Below are 27,828 nucleotides of genomic sequence, written 5' to 3' on the forward strand. Positions count from 1 at the left end.
CCCCAAAAAAGAGAACATGTCCTGGGATTTCCGGACATATGGCAACCCTACACATGACCTGCTGCTAGCAGAAAGCCAGTGTGCAACGAGTTGCAGACCAGAGTGTCATGTGACTGCTGTAGCACCAGCATGTGTTAAGCTCTGAGTGTGAACTGGTTTTCAGCAATCTATTCCAGAGGTCCAGTTATATTAAACTGCAGTGCCATTCAGTCAATCCACAAAGGGTCGAGCATTCACACACAACCCCATTATAACAGGGTGATGTGGATAGAAGTCACCATATACTGAGCAATTTATTAACTCTTTTCCTCAAGATATTGGCAACCCTAAACAGGAATGGGTACAGAACATGGTTGTTACTCTTCCTTTCCCATGTTTGGAACACAGGTTTAATGGAGGTAGGAGCAAGTGAGATTTATAGAAAGCCAAATGATTCTGAAAAACAGAATGTCCCTGACATTAGTGGATATATATAACATGTAGCCAGAAACATGAGATCTTCTGTACTTGTGAAAGGATAACACCACTACCGACTTTTTTCTCACAAGGCTTCTGGGCCTGTACCAACTTCAAAAAGGGTAGAAATTCAGCATCTGAAATTCATATAGGTATGAGGAAAGGCTTCATGTGCTGAAGTTCTGCTTCGTTCTTCAAAGCCCTGCAATAAAAGAAAAAGTTGGCAATCCTAATTCACAGAAAGAACAGGTGGTTCACAATGTCCTTTGCTCAAATACTTTTCCAGTAGCAGATAGCTTGGTTTGGCTGGGTTTTTCAGCGATACTGCACACAGCAATAATCCAATCTGATCTTATGTTTCGTACTATCTTGTAAATATGCACAAATTCAGAACAAGTCTGCAAAACTGGCACCTAACGTTCTGGTCAATCAAGTCAAAGTTGAGTCTGACATTTTTGGCGCATGCACCAATCCAGCAGGGTGCCATTTTACAAGTGAGCCATCCATCTTATTTTCATTCTTTGAATGCCATCCTCTAGTCAGCAAGCACTATTTTATTGTTTGGAATACAGGTCTGCTCCGAACAGATGGAGCACATGAAACACTGTGGCCTGCATCCTCCTTTGATTTGACTTTAATCAGCACAGATTTAACAAGCGCACTTTGGGAACAGAAACGGTTGTTTTAATTCGGTTTCGAGCTCGCGCTGCTCCGGTCTGTTCACCTGTTTGGGTAGCATTCTGCAGAATTGAGCATTGCATGCAAGAATGTCCTACAATTGCCTCATAGATGCTAATTACTAAACTTCCCAGGATGCCTAGCTCGCCTGTATCCCAAGACTCTTTCAGAGCTTCTAATCATTAGAATTCCCTCGGTCTCTTACTCCACTCCTTGCAAGCCATCTGGTCTCTCTGAACTGCAGCTGGAGCCAGTCCTCTTCCCACCAGTCACACCTGATCTTTTGACACACACACCTGAAACAACCGTAGTTCTATATATGATGCATCGTAACCTTCAATAATGAGCTGGGCTTTTCCAAGCGCCTCTGCTGCTGATGGAGGAAGAATGAAGGCAGTGAGGGAGCTGCTTGTTTTAGGCCCCCTTAAGTCTGGAATGGAAGTGGGGGGAATGAGGAAGAACAAGGAGGAGGGACTCCATTCCCAATAATAACCTTTAAGGAAGCAGCTGGGGGGGGGGGACCTCTGCATGTTTAGAACTGCTTGTGGGAAGAAGCAATTCACATTTTTTTGTGTCAGTCTTTCAGAGGCTGCTCCCTTTTATGCTGGCTCATGGGATACTTTGACTGACATCCGCCTTCTCCTCCCACCCAGCACAAACTGATAGAGGCATCAAAAGGTTACCAGGAGCAGGAGAAGAGGGAGGGCCGAGTGGTTTTCCAATAGCAGCAGATGATGGTATTCAGAGGGAGGGTGGCTTAATGAAAGTAGGAGGGCAAATGGATGGGAGAGAGGGGACAGAGACAGCAGATCCCCCTTCCTTTAGTTTTCCACCGAGCTTTTGATTGATGATCCTCACAACGCAGCTGCTTTTGTCTCTATTTTTGTTTCTTTAGGCTCATCCACACTTTTGCCTGACCCATATTTTTGATCGTGGTGCGTACAGATCAATTCTCCCGGGTCCAAGAGCTTTTCTTGTTGTTCCACAGCTGTACCCTCCCACTGAATTGAGTTTATGACATCATCACGTAGCCAAATCTGTCTCTGTGGCATCACCATCCTGTTGTTCCACAGACCGGAAGTCATTGACTGGCTGGGACACGAATAAGCTCTTCATTTAATAAATGATGCTGAGGAAGCTTCTTATCAGGTGGCAAACAGTGCTTGATGTAGAACAAAATAGGCAAGCTAGCTGTGGTTATTTTACTTTAAAGCAACGGTTTTGCTGCCCTTTAGGGGATGCTGAGAGTGCCTTTTGTCTCACGATGATTCTGAAAAATATAGATTTTGAATACAACGTGCCCTCCTTGCTATCTGCGTATCTTTGACCATTATCATATACCAAATAGTTTGGGGCTTTTATTACACTCAGCCATGATGGTAAAATCCCAGAGGGTCCCCTGGTAGTTTTTTCCACCAAGTCCAGACAGTGCCCTTTTTGCACAGCTGTTAAAGACAAATGCAGCAGCAGTTACCTGCTACATCTGACAATGCTCCGCTACCACTAGAGGACTGTGGCCGTAACTTTTTCTCTTGGCAGTTGTCCAGTGATGCCAAAATCAATGAAATAGCAAAAACCTGTCAGCTGCCTCACACAAAAAGGTGTATTTGCAACCTGCAGTGTATCCAGTTCTTAAACATAAGACCATTGCAGCAGTGTGCAAGTACATTTTAATGCACAGAAACATTATGCATGTGTATGAATTCTTCTTTTCCAACAATGGGAAAGATCCTGTATGGCAAAGGTTTCATTCAAGTACATCTGTTGACATTACATACAATAAAAGAATATGGAGGAGATGAGAGATAGCAGTCAAAGTGATTCTATGTAGAATGGTTGTTTTAAAACTGAAGTGCTATCTCCACACTCAAGTTCTCTAGCAAAGCTATAGATGGGGGGGAAATACTTTGTTCCCGTGGCACTCAGTCAAGCATGGGAGATCAGGAATTACAAACACTTTATTCCAGTCCTGGGTATTTGTTCTGGTCGCTGCATTGAACCTCTAAAAATATTTCTTTCAGCGATGAAAGCTCTTTTCCTGATACTAATGCACAGCGTGTAGCTAATTTACTTCATAGAAAACAGTCTATCAGCTAATCGTGGCTACACTTAACCCTAACATGCTTCTTCAGATGCTGCTAACCTGATACAGATTAATCGTGCAGCCTATACATGCCTTGCTCAGAAGTAAGCCCCATGGAGTTCAGTTGGGCTTACTTCCAGGTAAGGGATAGGGTGCATGCACAGCACACATTTAAAGCACATGGGTTCCCCAAAGAACCCTGGGAACTGTTGATAGTTAAGGGTGCTGGGTGCTGTAGCTCTGCGGTGGCATAAGCTCCAAAACCCAGGGTTCTTTGGAGGAAGCAATATGCTTTAAAATTACAGTGTATACACAGCCGATAAACAAGTCCTCCAGCACCACGGATTAGGTTCATCCTTCCAGAAAGGAGCAGAGCCACCATAAAATCAAATCCCCCCAGACCTAAGGGGATAGCATGTGACCCAGAAGGAGAGCATGATTCATGGTATATAAAGCCACAAGTGCTGTTTAAAGCCATGAGTTGGGCTTGATCCAAAGCAAGTTAGTCATGCTTAGGAGTCCCACTGAAATCAACATGAAAAATAAATTAGTCACCTTCATGCTTCACCTCAGGTGGATAATGGGAGGGTCCATCCCCAGTAGTACAGTGGTACCTCGGGTTAAGAACTTAATTTGTTCCTTCTGCCAAGATTGTCTAGGCGTGCATGCACTTTCTCTGTCTCTGTCTCTCTCACACACACAGTCTTAAAGTAGAGTGGTACCTCGGGTTAAGTACTTAATTCATTCCGGAGGTCCGTTCTTAACTTGAAACTGTTCTTAACCTGAAGCACCACTTTAGCTAATGGGGCCTCCCGCTGCCGCCGTGTCACCGGAGCACGATTTCTGTTCTCATCCTGAAGGAAAGTTCTTAACCTGAGGTACTATTTCTGGGTTAGCAGAGTCTGTACCCTGAAGCGTCTGTAACCTGAAGCGTATGTAACCTGAGGTACCACTGTAGTAGTAATCGTCATAGTAATGACGATGATGATGATGTTTGGGTCACACTTACTACCGGTAATTGGTGGCATTATAAAATTGTTAATGTACTTCCACAACATACAGAAAGCTGACACTTGACACATAGGCAGTTAAAAAAATATCCTGGTTACTTGTAAAATAGAATCTGAAAACAGAACACTTCTACCTCTGCACCTCAGAATTCAGGAGATTCCTCTAGCACATATTAATTCAAGGCACAGACAGAAGGGAATCTGGAGACTATGGGACTTTATAATAACAATAATAATAATAATAATTTATTATTCACACCCTGCCCATCTGGCTGGGTTTCCCCAGCCACTCTGGACGGCTCCCAATAGAATATTCATGATAAAAATAAAAAAGCAATAAAACATCAAACATTAAAAACTTCCCTAAAGAGGGCTGCCTTCAGATGTCTTTTGAAAGTCATATAGTTGTTTATTTCTTTGACATCTGATGGGAGGGTGTTCCACAGGGCGGGCGCCACCACTGAGAAGGCGCCCTGCTTGGTTCCCCTTTGCACATGAAGAAGTCAGGGACGGGCATGGTGGCAGGGGGGAGAGTGTGTTTTTCTTTCACTTTTCAGATTGAAAAATATTTCCATAACTTACTTCTTTCAGAAGACTTTCGTTCGTGTTTCATTAATTCAGATTTAGTCCAGTGTGTGTGTGTGTGTGTGTGTTTTAAGTCAGTTAGGAAAAAGCTGGGGGAAAGCCCCTCTCACTCCCCCCCCCCAAAGGATAGGCTGAACCCTGTTGGTGGTGTAAAAGAGCCCACATCTCAGCAAGGGCCCCTGCAGCAAAAGGGCTCTTGCTGGGGAGGGCTTTTTCCATGTACATCCGTGGTAACAGTGAATACAGAATGCAATGCAAACCATTAAGCTTCAAGGAAAATAAATCTGAAGGAAAATACAGTGATACCTCTGGTTGCGAATGGGATCCTGAGGTTTCTGCAACCCGAGGATCACTGTTCTGTGCATGCGCACAGCAGTAGACCATTTCTGTGCATGCATGCACAGCGAAACCCAGTCTGATACTTCTGGGTTTGCTGCTTTCGTAACGTGAAGTTTACATAACCAGAGGGCTACGTAAGCGAGGTGCTACTGTAAACCCAAAAGACAAATCCGAAATACTTCTTTAAAAATTCAGAATCATTTCAACAGGATTAATTTTCATTCATGTTTCTTAAGTAGAAACTGAATGCAGAAAATACCCCCCCCCCCGAAAGTCATTTGTTTCCACATGAGCAGGGCCTCTCGCTCTATCATAGATCCAATGCTCTTAATTCCTTTGGCAGTGGTGGGAGAAGACAATATCTTAGCTCATGTGTGAACTCCAACCCAAAGACCCGAGTCTAACAGCACTCTTTGCAGCTTCATCCATGAGGAAAGCAGCAGTAGGACAAAGAAAGAAAAACATGAATAATTTCCATGGGAACGTATATTCCACCTGTGCTGTCCTCATCCTAACGGCCTGGGTCTGCCTTACACTGCCCCAGGCTTATAATCTGCAAATGTGTCAATTGGCTTGCATGGTCCAGAACACAAGGATTCCATTCTGACAGGCAAATAATCACTTGATGGGGGATCTCATTGATGATGGGCCCTCATATTTATTTAAAGTGACACCCTCAAAATCAGGATTTTGAAACATCCATGATGAATGAGCATCCAGAGGCACATATTTTAACGTTAATAGGGGATGTTGGAAATGGCCTACAGTTTAACTTTGGGATTTCTGAAATCTTCAGTATTTCTCCCTATTATTTTTTAAAAATATATATTGAAAAATGCTTTTAAACCACCCCAGAAAGAAACACTTAAAATAGGTAATGATCATTACCATGCTTCTATGTTGATATAAAGCTATTAAAATCAACGTCGAAACAGCAAAGCATCAAAACAGAGCAATAATATAGGTGAATCAAGTCCAATGCATTTTAATAAGTGACAGTAATGTTACAGCACTGATAGTGGCACTCTGTGTGGGGTCAGGATAGTCATTCCAGTGCCAGAGGCCAATGGTAATATGCGGTGCTGGTGTGAAAATTCCCTAAGTAATTGGGGCACCCATGTGTCAGATTATAGTGAGTCAAACCATTGGTTCATCTAGTTCAGTACTGCTTACAGTGTCTGAAGATCTGACAACCAGCCTTTCATTACCAGCTGTAGGGCAGGTGGGTGTGACTTGAGCAAAATGTCCTCATGAGCCAAGAGGCCTAGTGTGCCTAATTCAAAATCTGATGACATGGATGTGGGGCCCCTCAATTTTGAGAGGGCGGAGGAGACCAATGGCCGAGCTGAGTGTGACGTGATTCAGTGGCTGGTTCCTCCTGAGCACGAGAGAGGAAGCCATGCTTCGCCAGGCTCTGTGCTTGGCCTCCTCCCAACGATGCAATGTCACATTGCAACACGCACCACCGCATGACTTCATATGAGTGTGACATGTACAGGGCACATGACATGTGTGCTGTGCATCAGACACCCCCCCCCACCAATCTTGGGCGCAAGACAGCACCTCTGTAGTCAGCCAATGAGCCAAGGCCCTTCCCCAATAATTACCAGCATCTTGGGACCTACTGTGATGTACCACCACAAGATGCTTCTTTCTGCAGACAGCACATGGGGGGGGCAGCACATTTCAATCAGAGCGCAAGATATGTTAGGTAAATCTTTGACACCAGTTATTTTCCTGGACAGCCCTATCACACCAGAGGAAACAGAGACGGTACTCAAAAACCTGAAACCACACAAAGCCCCAGCCCCAGATGGCTATACAGCAGACTTCTGCAAAAAATTCGAAGAACCTCTGATGTAAGGACATGACCCATCTATTTAACAACTTCATAAAAGGGGCCCCATCCCCCAAACCTGGATCTCTTCCAAAATAGTCTCTATCCCAAAACCACTCAAAGATAGCCTCAAAATAGAATCATACCACTCAATTTCATTGGTAAACCAAGATTACAAGATATGCACATCAATCCTGGCTAACCACCTAAAAATCTTCCTACACAAACTAATTGCCCCAGACCAGGCAGGCTTTGTCCCTGGTCTCAACGTAACAGACCCCAGTAGGAATCTACTGAATCTGATAGAACACAGCACAACGACCAAACTCCCACAAACGATCATGTCCCTAGACGTCCTTAAAGACTTTGATTGCTTAGAATGGAAATATCTATTGGCAGTATGAACTAACATTAAATTTGGCCCCAACTTCCTACAAACCCTCAAACAAATTTACACCCAAGCCTCAGCAAAATGCAGAATTAAAAATATGGAATCCAAAGAGGCACAAAACAAGGTTGCCCACTGTCTCCCGTTCTATTCATCTTGGCCCTTGAACCCTAGCAATCTGACTCCGAGCTTCCACCTGATATCAAGGGTGTGGAAATAAAAGGTAAAACCTACAGACTAGGTAAAACCTACAAACAAGATGAAGCAATGGGTCCACTTGGAGAGAGACACCATTGAAAACATCCCCACAACAGCATACCCGTTTCTCCAAAACAAACTAAAGAAAATCCCCACAACACAAGAGATATGCAAAATAACTAAATAGGTATTAGAACTCACCCCAGAACTGGCCCTACTGACCATGTTCCAACATCATAATGACCACTCACATTATACAGAGCTTATAACCCACCTACTCTCAGCAGCCAGAAGCCTCATAGCCAGACACTGGAGAGACCTGTCAGGGGTAAGCATGGACCAATGGCATCAAATTGTATGGGAAAGAGCCTTAATAGAAAAGCTAACTAATAAACTGAAACTGACATGGGGACAAATAGAAGAATCCTTCACCCCAGTGTGGCTCCCCTTTATCACATACACAGCCCAACAAGACAACAACAAGAATCCACCGACAGCATACGAATCCATCTGGCTTACCTGACCCAACAAGTCCTCCCCCTTCACAAATGCAAACAAACCCCACTGCAGCCAACCACAGACAACCAATCACACCCTGCCCCCCAATACCTCTCACTACCAAGGAAATGTAATAAATAAAGAGAAAGAGAACCTACCCAGTTGATGCTGACACAAAACCCCACACATACACTATAAAAAGACTATGAGCCAAACCACCCCAACCATCCTCTCCCCCCTCTTTTCCCCCAACCTTATACTGGACTCAACACTAATGTCTCACAACAAATGTAACTGATTTGTAAGAAAGACTGTACAACCTGGAAAAAAGAGTCAAGGCATGCACTTTTGTAAACCAAGAAAATATTTAATAAAAATATTTTTTTTTTAAAAAAAGGAAAGTTTAGCATATGTGCTATATGTTCTCTTATAGCTGCCATAATTTCTTTAAAATTCTCCTTGTCATTTCTTGCAGAGCAGATGACCCTGTCAACTGTGTGGGCTCTGCCCTTTTATGGCCAAGGGAATTTTAGAAGATTGGTTGTCCAGGAAAGGGGGGGGGGACACCTCTGATAAATGAAGAAGGGCTGATTCTTCTTGTCACATATGATTTGGCCTCTTTTTATGCAACTTGCGTTCTTGGGCACTGGCAGAGTTGGAGTCTCCAACTGTGTGTACGATTCACTTCAGCAAACAGCCATGGATATATTCAATGTGCAGCATTATGGTTTGTAAAGTCATCCACACAAAGGAACCTGAATAATATTAATTTCCATAAAGCTACAGTGTGTCTCTGCTGGAGACATTCTTCTGTCACAAAACAGGCACTGCAAAATGCTCCCCTTTCCTGGTGTGGTAAGCAAGAAACGTGTGGGGCATCCAATGTGTTGCTTTGTTTACATGTAAAGCTTTAGAAAAATAGTTTCCCCTTTTCCTTTCACTTGTTATAGGATTCATTGCTTGGTTGGCAGAAACGTGTTTCTTCTGCACCCCAAAAATTACAAAACATGCAGCAGAGAAATCAGATAAGGAAGAGCTTAACAGTTCTGTGGCATACTGAAGTGACAGGCACTTCATACGTGATTTCCCCGTCCATGTTATTTCCATATACTGCAGATGTCATACATGAAGCTGCCCTTCTGACATGTCATTTGCCTGCTTACTTGCAAACATACAGTTTGAGCATAGGTCGGTGCACAGCATTAACCCTTCAGCAGACAGCCAAATCCACTGAGCTGCATCAGATCTTCAGACAGAGGCCCCCTAGATGCTGTTGACTTACAGAGCACCCAAAAGTCAGCTTTCTCTGTCTCTCTTCTGTTTGTGTTGCTCCCGGTTCAAAGTGTAGTTTCTCTTGTCTCTGCTCACAAAGCTTCAGGGAAAATCCATTGATGTTTTACCCAGAGTAGACACATTGAAATCAGTTGGACCTAGCTCATGAACAGGGACGGGTCAATTTGTCAATTTCAGTTTTCCAGCATTAAGTGCAGTTAATGCATACTTTACCCTAGCATATAGGGTTTTGTACACATTACTTAGCTACAGATGCATTGCAAAATTCAGGTGTGTGTGAATTTTGAAGGTGTGGCTGTATTTCGGTTTGTGTACAATACCATTTTGGGAAGTGCGAATTGGGGCTCCTCCAAACATCTGCTTGTCCCACCACTTTCTCCTAGGGAAACCAGCTGTTTGTCAATGAATCAGAGCAAACGTCAATCAGTTTTTCTGCAGACTGACATTTGTTCTGATTCAGTGGTAAACAATGGGTTTTCCCAGGGAAAGAGGCGGGAGGACAAATAAAAAACTGCTCAGGATAAGCAGAAAACCTCTCAGTCCCGTGCTTTCTAGGTCCGGGACAAGCAGAAGTGTGGAGGAGCTCTCAGGTCAGGCTCACTGTTAATTTCACTGGATCTATTCTGAATATGACTTAGTCAAATACATATTTTGGTACATATTTTTGTGTTTTTATATTGTAAACCGTCCTGTGATTCTCAGATGAGGGGTAGGATAGAAATGTAATTAATCAATCGACTAATAATGCCAGTACCCTTATCAAATTTTGATAGACACCCTTGCCTCACAGCTACTTTATTTTTTAAACACACACACACACGTCACGAGGCCCATTTTAAAATACATTGCAATATTTCTAAAATCACAGATACTATTGCTGACAATATTATGGAACTCGTGGTGTTTTCTTTTAATGGCTCTCACTCATTTACTGAGGGATTTTATGCTATATTTTTACTGTTAGAACTCATCCTGAGATTGTTTGACAATGAAGGGAAGGGTATAAATACTGTAACCGAATAAGATAAATCCAGTCACGGATCTACCACTTCACATTTGTTTCTGCCACACTGACAACCTCAGTCTGGCTAATGATAGGGCCAACCCTATACTCACGGCTGGGGAGGAATCCCTTCATCTCAGGAAGTGTATTAGGACTGTAATATTTCATCAATTAGATTGATAAGACATTTTGGTTTGCTGAGAAGATGTCCCTTATGAATCAGGCAATTAAAACAAAGGTTAGGTCCTTTGAATAAACGAAGTGCAGTTGCCAATTGCCATTATAAAAGAAGCATTCTTTCTTGCAGAATCCCTCTTCTCAGATGGTGGCTGTTGCATCCACATGTGTACATTGTCTCTAAGGAAAACGGTCCCGTCCCCCGTCCCCCCGCTTTTTCTGCCATGTGTTTTTATGCACATTTAATTAATAAGAATTAATAAGTTAATGAATCAATTAGGTTTTCTTTAATTGAGTGAGAGCCCTAAAATGCATGAAGACCCATAGAGAACAACCTAGTGGGAGTCAAGTCCACTGAACTCAATAGGATTGTTCTTCTCTAGCAAAGGGATGTAGAGCTTGGCCCAGGGGTAGATCTACTATGAAACTAACAAAGCTTGAGCTTCAGGGCCCCTAATTTTGGAGCGGCTCCAGAAGTGACTTTAGTCCATATTGGTTTTGTTGTTTTTTTAAGGGTCTAGTAGACCCATTTTGAGTCTCACGACTTGAAAACTATAAGGCACGGAGCATTTTTATTCACATCAGTGACATTGACATATGAGATAATACAGTACAGCAATTTTAACCCAAACCTGAGCCATTATTTTTTTTTAAAAAAATGTGATCTGTCATGGAACAGCCCCATTGAAGAAGATAACAGTGGTTAGCCAGACCTTGTTGCTGGTTGCAAAGGGGCCCCCATGACGGTTCAAGCTTCAGTGATCCCAAAATGTAGGTCCACCACTGGCTTGACCTTTGCATGTATAAGGTCCCAGGTTGAGTCCCTGGCATATCTCAGAAGGATGGAGACAGAATCCTGCCCAGAACACCCTGCAGAGCCATTGCCAGTCAATGTACGAGACAATACAGAACTAAATGGTCCAATGATCTGACTTGCTATAAAGCAGCATCTTATGGTCTTGCTAGCAGTCCTTGCTTGTTAAGTGTACAAAACAAACATACCAGCCCACACCCTGTTTCTCTCTACCTCTGGGAACTTCACAACTACCATGAAATCAATAGAGTAGCTGGAAAAGGCTCCTCTATTTGTAAGTGAGCATCTCGAATTTTGCAGAAACATTTGCTGTAACTGGTGCTTCTTGCCTCGTGCAATCTGTTATGCTGCATCTTCCACTTCTTAGGGGAGGGAGAGCTGGCATTATTTCCTGGAGACAGCAATTCTTTGGGGACCATAGAGCAGAAAGTAGCAAGCTCTCAGCAGCTGGCTGCTGCGCCTTGGGATGCAGGCAAGGGTGGATCAGAATAATCTAATGCTGGGATGCATGCGAGGGCTTTAGTTCTCCCTTTCACTGCAAAGTGCCATTGCATTGCTGGAAGGTTGGAAGGAAGAAAACTCCCAGAGCTATTAGCCAGCTGGATCTGAAGGGAAATTCCTTGCACCCAGCACCAATATAACCATCCAGACTGTGAACCTTTGTGCTGTGACAGAAATATAGGGTGTGAAGATTGTACAACCACATTAAAAAGTATTGAAAGGGTCACATCAAATTATTTATCTTGCTATTATGCCGTGCAGCTCAGGTCAAAATATACTCCCCTCCTAATTTTTATATTATCAACAACCCTCCAAGTAAATTATAGTAAGAGCATCCGGGCTGTGTAGCGATTAAGGTCTCCTCATGGCTGATGGGAGTTGTGCAGGGGCAGCTGTGTATTCCACAACATGTCATTGACACAACAATAGTGCACTGCTGATGGATTCATACTAGACCGTCCATATATCATTCTGCTTTCTTAGTTTTTCTATTATGCTTCCCCAATGTTACTGCATTCTTGCTGACTAGAGAGGCACTCTTGCACTACAGCACAACCAAAATGAGACAGCATTCCCCCCAAAAAATATATTTGTGTATTAAATTTGCAGGAATTCAGTGGGAAGCCATGGGGTATGCACCAGCTGGAAATGAAGAAACAATGTTTTGCAGGTGCAAATTGTATTGGAAGCAGGGTTACATATACAGCAACTGCTCCAATAGCATCATGAAAAGGACATCTGGGCAGCTTTAAACCCTGGTCTCCCTGGTCTAAGGAGAACAGTCTAACCACTACAGCACATTGGTCATCAAACAAAATCAAGGTAGCCTATACAGCAGCTATGGCCCAGCTATAACATTATCGCTGATTAAGGCTAGAATCCTATGCATATGTGCAAACAAATTCCATTGAATTCAGCAGGATTTACTTCCGAGCAAATGTGTTTAGGATCTGGCTGCCAGAGGAAACCCCCTGTCATTATAACCATTTATAATCCAGCCAAAATACTATACAGACAGCTTGCTGATAATATAATGCTCCACTAGTACTTCAAAAATTAAATAATTGTTAATTGTAATTCAATTAGTTTGATTTAATTGCTTTCCTCGGTAATGGAGCATTTTATTGTTATTGTGACATCTTCACTGTGGTTTGTGGGATGAAGTTGACTCCATGCTTTCTGATTAGTATCTCAACCCTTTCTAGGCTCCCAGTCATAGTTGGGAATTTGAATAGTTGGGAGGTTTATCTAATTCTTACTGTTTATCATAAATTAGTTCAATCACAAACTAAATATATACAGCAAATTAAGTGTCTGGAAGTATGGTGCTAGTGAACCTGACTGCTAATTTGCCATATTTCATAGCTGATATGCTTGTGAGCTCTCTCCCTTCTCTAAAAATATACCAGCCTTTGCAGGCTACCTTTTCTGCAAAATTGGGAAAACATTTCACAAGTCGATGTCCATGTGGTCTTAATTGTTTAATTAATAAAAAATGTCCATAAGCAATGGAACCATTATGCTATTGATTTGTAATGCTGCCATTAAATCTGTTGTTTTACATTCACTGACCATGAAGCAAAGTCGGGGGAAATCTCTGAGTTTCTTCAAACAAGATGGGCAAAGTGGATACTTCTGAGTAGATTTCCGCCAGCAAGCACCAGCACTGGCAAATGTACACTGCATGTCATATCCACTGAGTTCAATGGAGATTTCTCCCAGGTAAGTATATAAAGGACTACAGTTTTAAGACAGGTTTCCTTTACTGACTTTGGAAAAGGACAAGAAACTTTGGCAGTAGAGTCCTCACAGAGTCCTACCATGCTGCAGATCTTCAGAGATTAGGACCACAAGGCAGAGGCACAGGAAGGCTATCTACCAAACAAAACTGGCTGCTAAGTCATGGAAAATCTCTTAAGTTCTACAGGATGCTCTCAAGAAAATGTGCATTCCTCTCTGTGGCAGCTGTCTCCACCTGGCAAGCCATTCATGTGCACCCATTCAGTATGTGGATCAGATTATTTTCTCCACACTGCTGAAGAATACTCCAGAACATCTGTTCCACATAGTGATCTCTTCCCACTTAGTGCAGACAAAAGGGTGGCTTTCCTTCTGCGAGACCAAGATCACAAGGTATCCCAGTTGGGAGCCTGGTTTTCAAGGGACGGCATTCACTGGCCAGTAGGGATATAGGTTTAGCACTTGTGGAATTATGTTAATTTGGCTAGAGCTACTGTTAAAAAATCTGTATACATTCCTGAGTCACCCTGTGGCTCTCTGTATGGACCCGTGTGGGAGGCACATCATGATGACGACGACCTATGGCAGTCTCTGAAGTTACAGAACAACAATCCTGAGTGGGATGCTTTCCTTTTTGCTGTGTTAAAAAAAGTAATCTGTGGAATGTCAGAATCACTCCTGGTGCAAGAGCAATCCATTGTTGTTGTTTGAAAATACAGCCGTACCTTGGTTCTGGAACGCCTTACGACTCGAACATTTTGGCTCCTGAACGTCGCAAACCCAGAGGTGAGTGTTCCAGTTTGCGAATGTTTTTTGGAAGCCAAACATCCAACATGGCTTCTATGGCTTCTGCTTGAGTGCAGGAAGCTCCTGCAGCCGATTGGAAGCCACGCCTTGGTTTTCAAATATTTTCAGAAGTCGAATGGACTTCCGGAACGGATTCCATTTGAAAACCAAGGTACGACTGTATACCTTCTGCAGTGCTGAAGTCTTCCCTGCTTCCTTATTCCCACCAAAGTCATAGATAAGATTCTACTTCTTTTACAACAGAAGCCACATGGCATTCCTTTAAAACAATCCTGTTTCCCTTCATACTGGCAAATTCTGGACCATTATCTTCAGTATGCAGAGTATGTAACTGCAATTGGGGTCTGCTACTCAGAGCTACCATGAGCCACTGCTTGCTTTTTTGCAGCACCAAGCCAGCTGTATGGACATTTGAGGAGACCTTGGGCACTCACTAATAACTGCTAGAGTTAGTGAAGGCTAGAAATTAATAAATGGTAGAATTTAGATAATATTTGGAGAATTGAAAGGAAAATGCTAGGGTCTCGCCTAAGATAGACGCCACTGAGAACCCATCAATGGAAACCATAAACCAGGCAGGAGGCTCTGCCATGAGGGGAGGAGGTTACCAAGGTGACTGGGGAGGGTGGGCAGGCTAGGACTACAGGGGGGAAGTGTTGTTTTACATGAGGCTTGGTTTTTTTTCTGGCAAGGGTCTTTCAGAAGGAAAATGGTGGAGCCAGTACTCCAGGTGAAGGTCATGCGGGACAGAACGATCTTGGCAGGCTGGGACAGAGGTCCTAAGAAATCGTGCAGGATGCCTTGGACTCCAGTGCTGCACTGCTGTGAGGAACAAGCCCTTCTTGAGATGCAGTGCTCTGAACTCTCTCCCAGGTATAGGCCCAGGTGTAAATATGTGTACAGCAAGCCATATATTTAGAAGACACTTGTCTCAGCAGAAACACAACCCTGGGTGAGTGCCTGTAACCTTTGGAATCTCATGCAGCTGCTCTGCAGAGATTGGGGTGGCATGTAACCATATAAACCATACCTCCATCTTCATTCCATCTAGCATATGAAAGTCCTGAACAGGAAAAAGATTACCACCCACAACCAATGAGTCATAGAATTGTAGAATTATAGAGTTGGAAGGGACCCCAAGGGTAATTTAGCCCAACCCTCTGCAATGAAGGAATCTCAACTAAAGTATCCATGACAGATGGCCATCCAACCTCTGCTTAAAAATCTCCAAGGGACGAGAGGCCACAATCTTTCGAGGGAGACCATTCCATTGTAGAACAGCTCTTACTATCAGAAAGTTCTTCCTGGTGTTTAGTCGGAATTTCCTTTCTTGTAACTTGAAGCCATTGGTTTGGGACCTACCTTCCAGAGCAGGAGAAAATAAGGAGGCTCTCTCTTCCATGTGACAGCCCTTTAGCTATTTGAAAATGGCTATCATATCTCGTCTCAGTTTCTTCTTCTCCAGGTTAAACATACCCAGCTCCTTCAACCGTTCCTCATAAGGCTTGGTTTCCAGACCTTTTATCATCTTGGTCACCCCCTTCTGCACACGTTCCAGCTTGTCAATATCCTTCTTAAATTGTGGCGTCCAGAAGTGGACACAGTACTCCAGGTATGGTCTGACCAAGGCAGAATAGAGCAGTTCTATTACTTCTCTTGATCTGGACACTGTACTTCTGTTGATGCATCTGAGAATATATTTATGTGTTTATCACCAGCGACAATCACCATTTTTTGTTGTGAGCTTAATTATCTACTGATTTCTGTCTGTTGCAAACAGTTCTAGCAGTATCAAAAAGGCATCCAACCAAACTTCCTCACAAATGAAATACCAGGCTTCAAACAGGGCAGGCCTGTCCATTCATTAGCCCTACCCATTTTATGGTCGTCTCACCTACAGTATTATAGAAATTGGGGGTGGAGGGGGAGAGAGAAGCTGCCAGGAAAGGGTTTGTTTTATTAATTAGTCTCCAGTTAGCAGCCCAGGGAAGGTATCTCTTTCAGTCACTCTATGCCACATTGAGACGGCAAAGAAATAATCAGAAACACTTCCCCTCGGCACAAATCTCTATCGATCTGAATATGGATCTTATTTCAAGACAGCGAACAACCTGCACTGATGCGCTCCAACACAGAACATGTTAGCATTTCCAGGTTTCTTTAAAACGTGTAGCTATCTACCCTTGTATTTCTTCCTCTCAACTCCCCTGGAGAAAGAGACAAAAACGCTGCTGCCTTCCATAAGGCAGAAATCTCTGCACACATCATCCGCTCCCTGCACTGTCCTTCCCGGGAGCTGGCTCGGTTGTGCAAGGTAGCTCCTAATTACCTCTCTCCTGGATTCTTTTTTCTCCCCCTCCGAGGACAGCCTTTCCAAGAAAAAGCACACCTGGTGCTGTGAGATAGGGAGCCTCACCATGGATACCAGGTTCCCATTCCCAGTCTGGCTGGTGCTCCTGGGACCCTAATAACTATCTCTAGAATGCTGCAAAACTCCAGATGTGCATTAGTTACTGCCATGAGACCCTGTCCTCCTTGCCATTCAGAAGCAGCTCCACATTCATAGGCCTGAGAAAGCAAGCGGAGTGGGAGAGGGAAAGAGTGCTCATAATCTCCCTTTTATTATGCTGCCCCATGCCAGATAAGGACAGCTGTTCACGCACGATGTGTGCAAACCAGAAATGATAAATAGCCTGAAACAAATATATGATACATAAATGGCTTTTTTTTTTTTACCAGGGTGTTCGTTGGCAAAGAAAGCAGACTGTGGCCGATGATTCCTTTCTTTCTTGCCTCCCTCCCTCCCTTCCTCCTTCTCCCCTCCACCCCCCCCCCCCCCGCTTTCCAGCCAACCGTGTGCTTTTAAAAGGCTTGTCCCAAAATAAACAAGAGTTCTTCCAAGGCAAGGCTTGCAAAGGAAACGCTACAGCAAATATCTGCCCAGCAAACCCAAGGGTTAATACGAAGGATGCACAAATACAGGAGATTCTGTAAGTTGTAAGCGCTGATTGGAAGGGAGAGACCACTGTAGGTCAACATGTCCTTTACATTGTGAATAACTTGACAGCGTCTAATAAACCCAGCCACCTATGGCCAAGATAATTGACTTTATATTCCTAGACATCACACGCCATATTTTTTAAAGGGAGAAATGGTAAGCCAGGGCACATGAGATTTCAGAGCCTGGCCTGTGCTGCACAGCATCCCATCCCGCTTGAACCTTATCTGCTGCTCTTTATTTCCTTAAAGAGGGGTAAATTAACCTCCCATCCGAGTGCTCATCATCTTAGGACTCTCAGCAGCCTTCCAGAGGGTAAATGTAAATCCGCCGAGACAAGAGGCTCCCAGGCACACAGGGACACACCCCTCTCCCTGTCATGAAATAAGCCCCGTTGATTTATGAAGGGGCCCATGAGTAGGGATAATTATAAGACTAACAGATCTCAAGTTTATTTCCTGAGTGGTCCAACGGAGGACAGCTCCTCTGCCGTCTCCTAATGAGGGAGCCATACCCTGGAGAGCGCCGTGCTTTGCTCCCTGTCTTGCACTTGCTACATTTCACATGGATGAGGTAATTTGACTGCAGATGAGGTAACCGTGCGACTTGCCCATGAGCTGGAAGAGGTTACCATATGATCATTCATGTAAACATACAGACTGCTCCCCGAGGAGCCTGACTGACAGCTGCGTTCTGATGTTGTGCTGCACTCAGAGAGGCAGGGAGAGGAGGGGAACCGGTGGGAGTAACACGGCAGCCTTGGAGCCTGTCTGCTCTCTTAAAGGAGACAGATCACCGACTGAGTGGTTGTCAAGTCCGGCAGGCACCAGGCTTGCCTGCAGTCTCAAATCCAATAACGGCACACTAGCCAGAGAGGCCTCTGCGCCTGCTGCGTTGGGGACTGCAGCACGTGGTCCCGGCGGTGAGCAATCAGAGATGCTCTGTGGGACAGCATTACGAAGAGCTGGCCTGCCTTGGCTCGACATGCAAGGTGAATCAGGAAGCACTTCTGTGCAAGCGCAAGTTGATTTTCGCCTGCATTTGCTGCCATCGTGTCTAGCGTGGTTTAAAATTCTTTCCAAGTGGGGCATTGTCCTCTGTTTCAAAGGGCCAATATGCACTGGAGTTTCTCAGCAAATCAAAGGGACTCTCAATACTTACTAAGTGTGACAATATATTCATCTGTGAAGGGTTCGTTTCTGTCGTTCTTTCTTTTGCCCGCTCCACACAGTGTCTCACTCATCTTCCCCTTTTCACCAATGCCTTTAGTTTCTGCCTGCCTCAAGACTCCTCCATCATTTTCCCATTCAAGACAGTCTCAGAAGCACATTGGAAGTGTCCCCATCTTGTTGCAAGGTGGCCTGGGAAAGGGCAAGTCAAAGGGCATGCGTTACAGAAGGCTAAGTGAGAAAAACAGAGACCTGACAGGCCAGTTACATGTGGCCCTTCTGTCTTAAAGGAGGCAGTTGTGTGACCCCTTTTAAAGGAATCTACATTGAATCTGGCAAATTTGAACAGCTACCCAAATTTGTCATTTTGAGGTAAAGCATTGGTGAGGGAGTTAGCATCTTGACTCTATGTAGATCTGGAGGGTGCCAATTATTCAGAGACATTCCTGTCTGGTTTCTGGCCTGGTCTCAGGACTGAAATTGTATTGGTTACCTTGGTGGATGATTATCCTGGAAGATACTGTATACAAAGTGATCCTGCTGACTTGCCTTGTTGCTTGGTATCATTGACAAACTAGGTTGCCCTGCTGGAGCACTGCGTAAAGGCATGGCTAAAGGTATGGTGGCTTTGGTCCTTTTTGGAAGGCAATTCACAGAAGGTTCACTTGCTGTGATCTTACCTGGAGAACGCTTACCCATGCACTGATTATATCCAGAATTAAACGAGTATCTACTTGGACCCTGAGATCATCTTCTGAGGCCCTTCTTTGTGTGCCTCCTCCTCAAGCGGTTTGGAGGGTGGCAACATGAGAACGGGCCTTCTCTGCAGTGGCTCCCTGTCTGTGGAACACTCTCCCCAGTTCGCCTGGCACCTTCATTATACACCTTTAGGCGCCAGGCAAAAAGTTCCATTTTAACCAGGCCTTTGGCTGATTTTATTGACTTCCTATGCCGTTTTAAAATGTGGGGGGGGGGGGTATTGGGTTGTTGTTTTTATTTTGATTATGTCTTTTGTGGTTTTATATTTTGATTTTATTCTGTGAACTGCCCTGAAACCTCCGGGTAAAGGTAAAGGTAAAGGTACCCCTGCCCATACAGGCCAGTCTTGACAGACTCTAGGGTTGTACGCTCATCTCACTCTAGAGGCCGGGAGCCAGCGTTGTCCGCAGACACATCCGGGTCACGTGGCCAGCGTGACGAAGCTGCTCTGGCGAGCCAGAGCCGCACACGGAAACACCATTTACCTTCCTGCTGGTAAGCGGTCCCTATTTATCTACTTGCACCCGGGGGTGCTTTCGAACTGCTAGGTTGGCAGGCGCTGGGATCGAGCAGCGGGAGCTCACCACGCCACAGGGATTCGAACCGCCGACCATGCGATCGGCAAGTCCTAGGCGCTGAGGTTTTACCCACAGCACCACTGCCCTGAAACCTCCGGGTATAGGGCGGTATAAAAATTCAGTTAATAACAATACTAATAATAAGTATGTATGTATGTATGTATGTATTTTACTTGGGGCTGCCTTTAAAAGACAGTTCTGAAACTGGAAATGGTTCCAAATGCAGCTGCCAGATTGCTAGTAGAAGCAAGACAGGAAGCACAGATCACACCTATTTTAGATCAATGATTACCAGTCCTTCATGGGTTCAACTAAAAATAATTGTTTACATATTTAAAGCCCTAAATAGCCTTGCATCTAGAACTTGCATCCACATGAATCTACTTTAGCTCTGTTTGGCTTCTGAGGCTTTGGTCTCTGGCCTGCCAGTGGCAAAGAGGAGATTAGTAGATAACTTATCATGAACAAGGCCTTTTCAATGGTGGCTCCACAGTTGTGGAATTACCTTCCCAGGGAGCTAGCTTTTCCATGCCCCCTCTCTCACCACTTTATTTTGGAGAAACCATGTACAATGCTCTAAACTTGGCCAAAAGTCAAGATACAAAGATAGTAAGAAAATGAAATATATATTCTACCGTGCTTAATGTATTAGCATGGTATCCTGTCCGTCTACCATATTTCTTTAAACTTTTAAATTTCTTTTCCTTTCCTTTCTGTCTCTTTAAAGTGTTCCCTCCCCCAGTTGTCTTCTGAGAAGCTTATCAGTGATGCCATGAAGGAGTAGACTGATAATGGCTGAGGAATCATATGAAAGGCTGCACACACCACATTACAGTGGTACCTCAGGTTACAGACACTTCAGGTTACAGATTCCGCTAACCCAGAAATAGTACCTCGGGTTAAGAACTTTGCTTCAGGATGAGAACAGAAATCGCACGGTGGCGGCATGGTGGCAGCAGGAGGTCCCATTAGCTAAAGTAGTACCTCAGGTTAAGAACAGTTTCAGGTTAAGAATAGACCTCCAGAATGAATTAAGTTCTTAACCTGAGGTACCACTGTACCTTGGGTTGCGAACGTGATCCGTGCAGGAGGAACATTCGCAACCCGCAGCATTTGGAACTCGCAGTGCCACATCTGCAAACACATGGGTTGTGATTTGGTGTTCTGCGCATGCGCGAGTGCCGAAACCTGTAAGTAACCGTCCCGAAATCATGTAACCTGAAGTGTCTGTAACCCGAGGTACCACTGTACTGATCTCCTACTGTACTTCATGGAAGTCTTGGCTGGATGCATTTTAGCAAACATTTTGAGTTCACTGCAGGTGATGATGACTCAGTCTCCAGGCTCAATTGGCCTGACCTGCTCCCTGTGAAAATGGAGAGGAAGCCCACTTGAATGAGCCCTATGAATCCTTGCACTAAGCAAAAATTCCACAGCAGAGGATGAGGAAAGAGTGTCCAGTTGGTAGGAATTCTTATTATGGAGATCATTCTAAAGCATCAGTGTATATACATTTGTTTCTATGCAAGTTTAGAGCTGATGAATCCAACATGGCGGACCATTCCTTAGTAGCCTGTGCCTATTTGCTCTGAAGCAAGTTCCACTACTTTAAATGGTGTTCAGCTCCTTGGATTTCACCCTAAAGAACTTCACTGTTTGAAGCTATCCCTGGCTTGGCTGCTGAACTACAAGTCTTTGTCTGCACGGAAATAGCAAACGCAGCTGCTGCCTCACAACGTCCTGCTCACTTGCTATTGAATAGGTGAAATGCTTTTGGTACAACACAAGCAGGTGAAGGCTATTGCACTCACGTTCTCTTCATGCACTTCTGGTTGGCCATCATGGAAAACAGGATGCTGAACTAGATGGGCATTTTGTCTGATCCAGCAAGGTTCTCCTATTCCACTTAAACTTCTTGAATGTGTCACTGTCCTGCGTTATCTGCTGAAGTGCTTTCCTGTGTACATAAAGCCTTTAGCAAGAAGAGCGAGGAAAACTGGCAGCTAAGGAGTTAATCAGAGTTGGGCACTCATTAAGCTCAGGTGCTCAGGTGTCTTCTCCCTTTGGAGGATAAAATGCCACAAACTCCATTCTGGGCTGTTTTCAGCGCACAGAATTGTCAGAAAACCACCTGTTATTTGCAATGGGTTTTGTTGTTGTTGTTATTGTTGGGGAAATAATTGAAGGCATAATTAATCCATAATGGGGTTAAAAACATATTGTTATGCAGCTACCAAACCCCCTGACAGATGTGGCATTTAAGGCTTGTCATGACTGGCGCTGTTAATTTTACACAACGTACGATCAAAGATCACGTCTGGCTCTGTGCGCCGTTTCCCTTCGGGTTCTGGCTTGCATGCCCATGCCAGACAGTTGTGGTTTGTATCATATGTTAGAAAGAGGTTACGCCACACTCTGTTTGAAATGCTACTTCCACATCACATAGAAATAGCTCGGAAGGCCCATCAGAATGAACACATCTCCCCATCTAAAAAAGCAAAGCAAGCTGTAAGCAGAAGGGGGGAAGGGCAACATCAGAGGTGAAGATTGGGTGCTTATGGGCAGCTTTTTCCACATTTAATAGACCACCAGAGCTGAATGACTTCCACTTGAAACCCCACCAAAGCAGACATGAACAGATCCCCTTACTGCACTATGTGTGTCAACTCAGAAGTAAGTCTCACTGAGTTCAATGTAGACACTAGGATTGCCATATTTCAAAAATTCACAGAAATCTACACTTCTGGATTTCCCTGAACATTTAAGCAATTTCTGCCCGGATGCTGTTTCCAATGGTCAAATCCCAGCTACGTCCAGGAAATTCCGGACGTATGGCAACAGCAGTAGACACCCTGTGTACCTCTGACTCAAAAAAAATAAGGCTTGTAAAAGCACCAGATCCATAGCATTGTGTGCTATGGAATGGAAGCAAGAATAATGGGATGCTTTTGCCTAACCTCTACGAAGGTGTGTTAAAGTGCCTATTCATCTAGATGCAAAGAAGCACCACCACGCTATAGATGTTTGCCCTAAATGCATGGGGAGCTAGAATGAGCCATGTGGTGATGTAGCCCCACAGCCCCTTTGAATCTGTGGCACCTCTTCACACAAGTAAAAACTAAATGGCTCTTATCTAAAACAAAAACCCAGCTTGCAAGTGTCTGTGCTCAGTGCGGATAGCTTCACACATTTCTTTCACCCTTCCCCCAAACTACAAAGGTGTAAGGGGCAAAAGCAGCTGGAAAATAAAGCAAACGCCAGAACAGGTGTAGCCAACATGGTAGTCTCCAGGCTCCTCCAATCCCTGGTCATTGGACATGCTGACTAGGATTGATGGGAGTTGTACTCCAAGATCATCCATAGTGCAAGTTACCTCTGCATTAGAGCATAGGTTCAGGCTGGTGATCCTTGCCATGACTTCAACCTTGCCATTTTTTTAAAAAATAAATAAATTATTATCACATTGTTTTCAAAAGTTTTTGCAATTGCCAAACACACTACTAGGCACACATGGAGTTACTTGTCTGGTTCACAGAACCAATAGTGACACCAGGGGAAAATATTGGCCAGCAGAGAAGGAGCAAAGTAAATTCCAGCGAGTCAAGCTACATTAGACTCCTGATGGGGAAATAATATTTCTCATTAATGTCCCTATCCTAATCATATCTTCTTTTAAGTAAGTCTTGACGGAGTGTGCTCAGGATTGTAGCCTTCTGTTGATTTTTAGCTTTTAATTTAGTTACAATTTGTATGTGGAAAAAATACATTTCTTTCTAGTAACCGCAGAGGTTCAGCCATTGAACTGCTTGTTGTGGGGGTGCCTGCTCCCCTTTCCAATGCTGTCTAGGCTTAGAATTTAGTTGTTTATGTAAACACCCATGCGCAAGTAAAATGCAACTGAAGCAAATGAAAAGCAATGACAAGCCTGTAGGTAAGATCCCGAGATTACCTGTCTATCTCACCAGGTCAGAGGCAAGGCATTGATTTGCGGATGACAACCTCAAATTTGGCACACTTAAAAGCTCGTGTAAAAGTGCCCTAAAGGTATGCATATGTGAGCTCATGGAAGATTTCAACAATAAATCAAATGTGAGCATCATGCAGAAGGAAGTATTCCAGTAAAATAAAAATGGTGTGTGTGTGTGTGTGTGTGTGTGTGTGTGTGTGTGTGTATATATATATATATATATATATATATATATATATATATATATATCCATCCTTTGGCAATCCTCACAGAACGACTAGCCCAATGGTTGCCATTAATTTGATTGGAATTAATTTTATAATGAAATGATTTTAGAATGTTTTATCGTTTTACTGTTGTTAGCCGCTCTGAGCCCGGCTTTGGCTGGGGAGGGCGGGATATAAATAAAATTTTTTATCATTATTATTATTATTATTATTATTATTATTATATACACACACTATGTATATGTATATGTATATGTATATGTATATGTATATGTATATGTATATGTATATGTATATGTATATGTATATGTATATGTATATGTATATGTATATGTATATGTATATCAGCCCCAACATTAAGCCACCCTAAAAGGTTTTCCCCCAACTGGGCTGCAGGTATAGTAATGCTTTATATCTGTAATATTTCAATCATGGTGAATGCTGCCCTTTGTGAGGGGAAGGAAATCAATTAATTTCAAAGGGAAGCTTCTAAGTCAGAAACCATTAGATCTCAGAGAGGTAGCACCAGGTTGCCAAGAACTGGATGCTAGCTGAAAATCCAGCAGGTGCAGCCCGAAGCTAAGATAAAAGTGGTCTCCCATGGCTCCATTTGTGCACAGTGCCTCCCGTGGCTGGGTTGCCATATTAGCAATCTGTTTGTAGAAGGAATAAATCCGGGCCTGGATACACAGAGACACATTACCCAAGCAAATCTTGGCAAGACAGAGGCACTGTGGGGGAGGGGTTCCCATGCCAAAGATATTGGCCCACTTGCCTGTCCTGGACAGGGTCACACTCCCCTGAAGAAGCAGGTACACAGTTTAGGGCTGTTATTGGATCCAGCTCTGTCCCTGGAGGCCCAGGTAGCTTCAGGAGGTAGAAGCACCTTTTACCAGCCGCCTCTGGTGTGACAACTATGGTCATTACTGGACTGGGAGAGCTTGACTGCCGTCATTCAAGCGCTGGTGACTTCAGGACTGAAGAAGTGCAATGCGCCCAGTGTGGAGCTTCCATTGCACATGATCTGGAAGATGCAAAATGCCCAATGCAGTTCTTTTTTTTTCTGGGGGTACTCAAGAGTACGCAATAACAGCACCTTTGGGGGGGGGCAAATGTTAAAAGTACGGCACTTGTATACCATTAAATTAATCGGGGGTTAAGATGTTGTATTTATGAATACCTGTTGATTGAGGAAAGTGGATTCAAAACTTGGAATTTCTGTAACATCTAAAGCAAGTCGATGGCAATATAGTTGGTGTAAAAAGGTGACATACTGTTTTTAAATTTCCTACAAGTGTATTCATTGGCTTGTTCTGTAAAAGTCTAAATAAAGGTAGCTTTATATACTAAAAGTATATAAGTAAGTAAAAAAAAGTACAGCACTTACTGTAACAACTTCATGGTGAGTACCAGCACCCTTCTTTCCTAAAGCAAACAAAACAAAACAAAACAAAACAAAACAAAACAAAACAAAACAAAACAAAACAAAACCACCTAAAAAGCACTGGAAAGGAGTAAGACCATATCACACTGACAGCAGAATGAAGGCCTAGCCTTGGTGTGATCCAGTATAATCCAATATGGCTCCTTTTATGTTGATGTAAAGAAGAACATTCACAAAGAAGCTCATGTAGATTACATAACCCCTATTTATTTTAGGGGCAGAATAACCAATGGTACAAAATAAATTGTAAGCAGCAGCAGAATCTAGTTAGAGCAGGGGTGAGGAACCACTTTTGGCCAGAGGACTGGATCTGAAAGTAGTCAGTCTCTGTGAGCCACATTGGCAGGTGGATGGGGCTGTCCAGCTGCCAATCATTTGATGTCCTGTGACATCAGGCACAGGAAAGGCAAAGCCATGGCTATAAAGCAACAATTGCAGGTGTGCTCTGATTGTTGCTTTAGCACTGGTTGAATTGGGTGCCTTTCCCTACTGCGCTGCTTTTGGAAGGAATAAGATGCACTTGGGAATGACAAGGAGCTCCAGAGTGCATCTGGTCCCTGCCGAAAGTGTGACAGGATAAGCACTGAATTCAAGCCGTGCCAATGTCATGTGATGCCAGGTGGACATGGCTTGGCCAAAATGGCCTCATGGGTCAAACAGGGAGGCCTGGGAGGCCAAAATAGAAGGCCCACCAGTGAGTGAGAGGGAACTTCAAGACTAAAGTTCCAGCAGTGCCTGAGAACTTCCCCTTCTAAACAGCAATAACTGCTAACCCAGAAATAGTATCTCGGGTTAAGAACTTTGCTTCAGGATGAGAACAGAAATCGTGCTCTGGCGGCACGGCATCAGTGGGAGGCCCCATTAGCTAAAGTGGTGCTTCAGGTTAAGAACAGTTCAGGTTAAGAACGGACCTCCAGAATGAATTAAGTTCTTAACCAGAGGTACCACTGTATTGGAAAAGCCTCCACAATACTTTGCTCTACATTTTTGCTGCCTTTATGGAGCTGCCGTATCCTCCATACCTTTACTGTATTGACATACAATGGAACCTTGGTTTTTGAACTTAATCCATTCTGGAAGTCTGTTTGACTTCCGAAACGTTCGAAAACCAAGGCGCAGCTTCCGATTGGTGCAGGCACCCCGGATACAATAGCCAACAGCCGCATCGGATGTTCAGCTTATGGAAAACATTCACAAACTGGAACACTTACTTCTGATAGACAGATAGATTGCTATATCACTTAGTAACTGTGCAATATAGACGCTTTGGTGCAGGGAAAGAAAGATAATTTCCTGTGTGTTGAGGTACTGCTCATCCAAAAGACAAGTGGTCCTCTTGGGGAATTCAACCACCATCAGCTTTCAGGTTAGCCGAATGCTGAGTGGCTGCATAAGTGAATGCACTACTAACCCTACACTTGACCTAGTTTCACACAGATCACACCATGGTGTGGTGTGTGTGTGTTTTGTAGGGGTGGGGGTTGCCTCAAGGTACAGCAAAAAAGCAGTTGCTTGAATCCTTCCTACAAGCGACAAGTATGCTTCCCCGCTGAAGATCTCAGCAGCGTCTATCAGGCAGGTGTGACTTGCATTTCGCTCTGTCCCTTCTCCTTCCCATCCGAAACAGACCTCAGATCTTGCACAGCAACCACATCCTGTCTCTTCAGCTGCTCGTCTTTTCCTGCCAACTAATTACTATTCAGATAAAGTCACACACAGAGCCAGCACAGGACACAGTCAGCTAGAGGGAACAGATTCCATTGACCTCAACCCTCTTCTCTTTCTTCCAATAAGATCTTCTCTATCTGCATCCACCCACTTTGTCTAAGGGGTGGGAGAGGGGGGCAGGGAAAGGGAGAGAAATAAAAACCCCTGTAGGTCCTCAGACTTCCCCAGTGGGGAGGCTGCAAGCAGGAAATGGTCTCCCGGGATCAGAGCTCAAGCAGATCATTTTCCATCACACTGACATGTCTAACAATGTAGTGAGTCACAAGCCATCCAGCAAGTGCAGAATGAGTCACCTGAAGTAAACTGGGGAGGGGTGGCTGCGAGTGATTTTTGCCTCCCAGAATCAGTGTTGTTTGAGTTGGAAGCATGTTTCCTCTTTCTGCAAAGGAGAGCAGCTGTACGATTCTCAGCTTCTAACCACAAAGGGCCCATTGACCTGTTTCAAAGAAAGAAAGAGGGGGGAAAGAGCATGAGAGATAGTGGGGGAGGGGGAAAGGATGCTTATTATTTTTAGCAGCAAACGTCTAAAAACCAGCAAAAAGGAGTGGGGG

General features: G+C 43.9%; 1 long non-coding RNA gene across 1 annotated transcript; it reads right to left on the reverse strand.

Moving 5' to 3' along the window:
* Window positions 1-409: 409 nt before the first annotated feature.
* Window positions 410-27,204, reverse strand: LOC310713638. Its single transcript, XR_014529373.1, has 3 exons — window positions 27,179-27,204; window positions 25,493-25,530; window positions 410-658 (listed from the first exon to the last, which is right to left on the reverse strand). It is a non-coding gene; the product is annotated as an uncharacterized lncRNA (long non-coding RNA).
* Window positions 27,205-27,828: the final 624 nt, after the last annotated feature.

This window comes from Podarcis liolepis (assembly GCF_965112155.1).
Source record: "Podarcis liolepis genome assembly, chromosome: 8".
Taxonomy (NCBI): domain Eukaryota; kingdom Metazoa; phylum Chordata; class Lepidosauria; order Squamata; family Lacertidae; genus Podarcis; species Podarcis liolepis.